Source organism: Enoplosus armatus, chromosome 4 (assembly GCF_043641665.1).
Source record: "Enoplosus armatus isolate fEnoArm2 chromosome 4, fEnoArm2.hap1, whole genome shotgun sequence".
Classification (NCBI taxonomy): Eukaryota; Metazoa; Chordata; class Actinopteri; order Centrarchiformes; family Enoplosidae; genus Enoplosus; species Enoplosus armatus.
Window position 1 is genome coordinate 22,094,982 of NC_092183.1, and position 4,551 is coordinate 22,099,532.

The window sequence follows — 4,551 nt, forward strand, 5'->3', positions numbered from 1 at the left end:
CGAAAGTTATGCCGCCGCGACGCCATTGGTGGACGCCGCGTCACGTGACGGAGCCTCCCTGCTGCCTCCTCCGTGGAAATGCCTGGACACGGAGAGCGGTGCTGCTGCTGCTGCTGCTGCTGCTGCTGCTGATGATGATGATGATGATGATTCAAAAGTGGGTTATAGACTATAGCCTGTTGGAGAAAACACACACACACACACACACACACACACACACACACACAGCCCTAAATTAAAACACAGCTGAAGTTTCGGAGGACATTTTCATGACGTGTCATCATGAGAAAGTTCTGCCACATCAACTGCAGCTGTGTTAAAATATTACCATTATTATATTAATTATAATACAAAATAATAGCCCTAATAAAAAGGATCAACAGCCTACAATTATTACTGTCATTATCATTATTAGTATTAGCATTCCCCGGGATATACATTACATATTACGCTCATTAGGCGTTGGACGTGTATATTTTTGGTTTGGCATGGACAGAAATGCTGTACATAATCACATATACTTACCGCCGGTTTCTATATTTGTCTGCACTGGTTGGCAGTATGTATGTATCAGCAGGACGCAATAATCATTCATATGAACTGACTCCGGCGGGGCAGTTTTTGCTGGGTAAGTGCTGCGGAGAGTCAAACTGTAGCTATTGTTAGCTGAGGCAGGAAGCAGTGGGCGGTCTGCAGAGGGCTGGGGGTCCTCAGCAAACAAGACCTCACCGCGCAATTTTAAAGAAGGCAGGAAACGCAACAAAAAAAAAACAACGCTCATCCATCCATTGTGACTTTTGACTGCTGACACTTTCTGGACTCTCTGGCCAGCTGGGGTCCAGTCTCTGCAGGCTCCTCTTCCTCGTGAATTTTGGGATGATCATTTCTTCTACATTTTCCAGACTCCTGACTGTCAAGAATGACAGTTGTTTTTTTCCTTCTTTCTTTCTTTCCTTCTTTCTTTCTTTCCTTCTTTCTTTCTTTCTTTCTTTCCTTCTTTCTTTCTTACTCAGAGTTGAGACAGTTCTGTAAGTTAAAATACTTAAAAAAAAAAAACATCATTGGATAGTTAACCATTTCATCACATCTCGCACATGCAAATCCTGATACACATGGAGCCTAAATAACACCTCAGTTACATCTCATTGAGCCTTGAGGATTGGTCTCTTAATTATATCTTAAATTCACTTCTGGGGTGAAATACTGTAATTATCATTTTAAGAATATACAGCTAGAAATGAGAATAGATGCTTTAATCACATAGACATTCTATACATGGTTTTAAACAGAATATATTTTTAGAAACATGTACAGATGTATGATATATGTAAATATATATATATATATATATATATATATATAGCCTCACATTAAGTGGCATCATTACCAATAACCATGGGTGTTAGTTGGGTATAGTCAGGTTTCTGCTCAATAATAAGTCTACATTTAAATACAATAATGTCCTGCCAATCGTCAGTCAGTGCCACACTTTCCCCATTCGTAATAATCCTTTTTATTACACTTTTTGGTGGTAAATGATAGCAGATGCAGGAACTGTATAGCAGGTTAATGCAAAGATAAGTAAGCTAAGTGAAAAAAACAAAACAAAAAAAAACAAACTTGCACAGCTATCAGAGTGTTTGCTCAGCAGAAGGTGCACACGGGGAGATGGGTTCTATCTATCAATCTGTTTCACCCCTGACCTCCAAGAGTCAACTGCAAGGTCCTCGATTAGCCTATATCTGCTCGCCTGACTATTAGGCCAGAAAACAAGCCAGGCTGACTGGAGCGGGAGGCCCCCACCAAGCCGGGCCCTCTTGTCGCCGAGGCAGAGAAATATGGCCTATCTGCTGTTTGTCTCTGGCGCAATTTTGTTTTGCAAGCGTGCTGTGGCTACAGGTCAGCGGAGCCCCAGCATCAGACAAGCTCTGTCTCTGTCTCCCAGATATATTTGCACAATAAATAAAGGGGAAGGGCTAAGGCCCGGCTCGTGTTTTGACTCCATCATTTATAGTTTGTTCATTTTGTACCCCCACACCGACAGCTGTTTTCTGCCAGAGTGGCAGGATCTTTGTGGATAAAAGAAGATAAGCGCTGCAATCGCTCTGGGTGAAAGCTACAGGGGGGATGATGTGCAGAGCAGGGAGATAATTTGTAAGATTTCAGATTCTGAGCTCGTTGATCAGCTGCCTCCATCTCCCCCTGTGAAGCACACAGTAATGTTACATGTGAGCTGGCAAAAAAATAAAATAAAAAATCAACTAAACTATAAAGAAACACAATCTATTTAGTGTCACTCTTGCTCAGGGGCGCAGCATCTGAAACAATGTTAAATAAGTGAAATCAGCGTCATTTGTCACAAAAAAAGCCACAGTCTTTGGGATGATCTGACCATCATTACATGTGGCACTTTTTAATACAATGTAAACCTGTGATTTAAAAGGAGTTGCTTGTGCAGACATCATGGAGAATTAACACAGAACTCTTTTTTTTGCCTCTTTTAGCTCATTGTTTTAGGTTTTAGGTTGTAGGTTTAGGCAGAACTGTTGTCTTCAACACCATACACAACAGGCAGACCCGGGTCACAATCGCAGGGTTGGGGGTTCAATCCCCGGCTCCTCCTATCCACATGCCGAAGCGCACTGCGACACAACTCGCTCCACACGATGCACAACAAACGCAACACAAGCAGACAACTGTTTTTTTTCTCACCTGCTGTGAGTGGACATCCAGTCTGAGCTGGGTTGCATAGTAACAGACCAAAACTGTCATCTTTTCCAAACTCTGAACATTTTACCATTATTTACAGCCAATCTGCTGCATCATGTTGCCTTCTTCTTACCCCCCTACAACGAGTCTTAAGTCATACGTTCTATTTTTTTTCTCTCTAAACAATTACTACTAAACCAGCACAGCTCCTGGAGTTGGTAAATGATTACCCAGTATTTGTAAATGTTTTCATTTTTTGCCATATATGATAAAAAAATGTACCCTCAGATTTTTTTTCTGTTGATGCCACAAACACACAGCTGTAAATTTTTTTTAAAACGTTTGTTTTAAATATAAGTTTAATTTACATGACTTAAAGGTGCCCTGTGGAGTAAATGGTCTTCACTTATATAGCGTAGAAATTAAGTTTCCAGTCAGTGTTTTTCATCAAAATGCATTGTCTGAATCCTTAAGGCATAACAAACTTGCTGAATGTATTTCCGTCTAATGTATTTTTTTCTTCTTCACTGCCTTTGTTGGCACATTGCGACGTTACGCTTGTTGACGCGTTACTGTCACCAGCTGGCGATGAGCAGAAGGGCGTGAAACTCCACAGGTACCTTTAAAATGTACTCATCTGTGGAAACTTTAGAGCTGCCAGGAATGATAAGTATAAGCATGCTGTAAATGGAAATGAAATAGTAATCAATCTGCTTGATTTGAAAGTGAACAGAGACAGCTTAATTAGTTCCAAGCACAGAAGATATTTTGTCCCTACCACTGAAAGTGATTTGAGCTTGCAGTGGGCCTGTGGCTTCCTTAGCGCTGGCTTCAAAGCCGCTCGCTCAGTTTTGGCAGTTTGTGTCTCTTCTATGCAAACTTCAGTTTCCTGGTTTTGACCTTCGATGGAAGGGTCGTCCCGTTGGACCCTGCCTGCTATGCCGTTCCAGGCTACTTCCCAGCATGGTCCATAGGCTTTCTAAATTGCCAGGCGTCCCGGGTAAAAATATACAGTATATGAGCTCCAAGGTTGATTCAAGCTTTTGCAAAAAAAAATGTTGTGCGACAGTCGGTTGACAGAGTCGACACAGTCGGTTACACTATGACCTTTTTTTTTTGTATTGTTGCTATAATTGTTCACTTGTTTCTGCATAAGTTATTTTGAACAAAGCATAAAAATCAGGGCTCGCGATTTGAATATGTCCCTGAAGGCTCTCAAAGTTTGACTGAAGATGGGTTAACACTCCCATTAGTTTTGGGGTTTTTTTTCCTTTTGGCTAACTCAATTGTTTCGACACTAATAATCTTCCATTACAATCATCTCATATCATTGAGGACATTGCCAAATACCAGGGATCCCATGATTGGCCTTACCAATGAAAAGATTTTCAAATCCTTAAGAAAGGCCCGTCTTCCAACTGTGATACACAGTCACAACCTTTATATTTAACTAATTGGTTAATCTATACCGCGGAGGAGAGCTGTGTGAACAGGTGAGAGCGCCGGGGCTTCATGTTCCACAATAAGAAAAGGAGAATGGTGAGATTTTGTGCTAAACAGCCTGCATTCAGTGTCCTCATGTCTGTCCTTGACCAAGCCGGGCGCAAGCACAACAAACCACTTAGAAAAGGGAAATTAAATAGAACGACTACAATAGCACGGAGAGAAAGCAGACATGGCAGGGGTTTTCCTCAGTGTCATCCTACAAGGTCAAAAAAAAAAAAAAAACCCTAATCCATCTCTCAGATACCCTACAACACACAGCTTCTCAAAATGTACCCAGGAAAATGAATCCAGCTGATCAAACTGACTGACGGTAGCATTGATTGCGGATTGATTGAG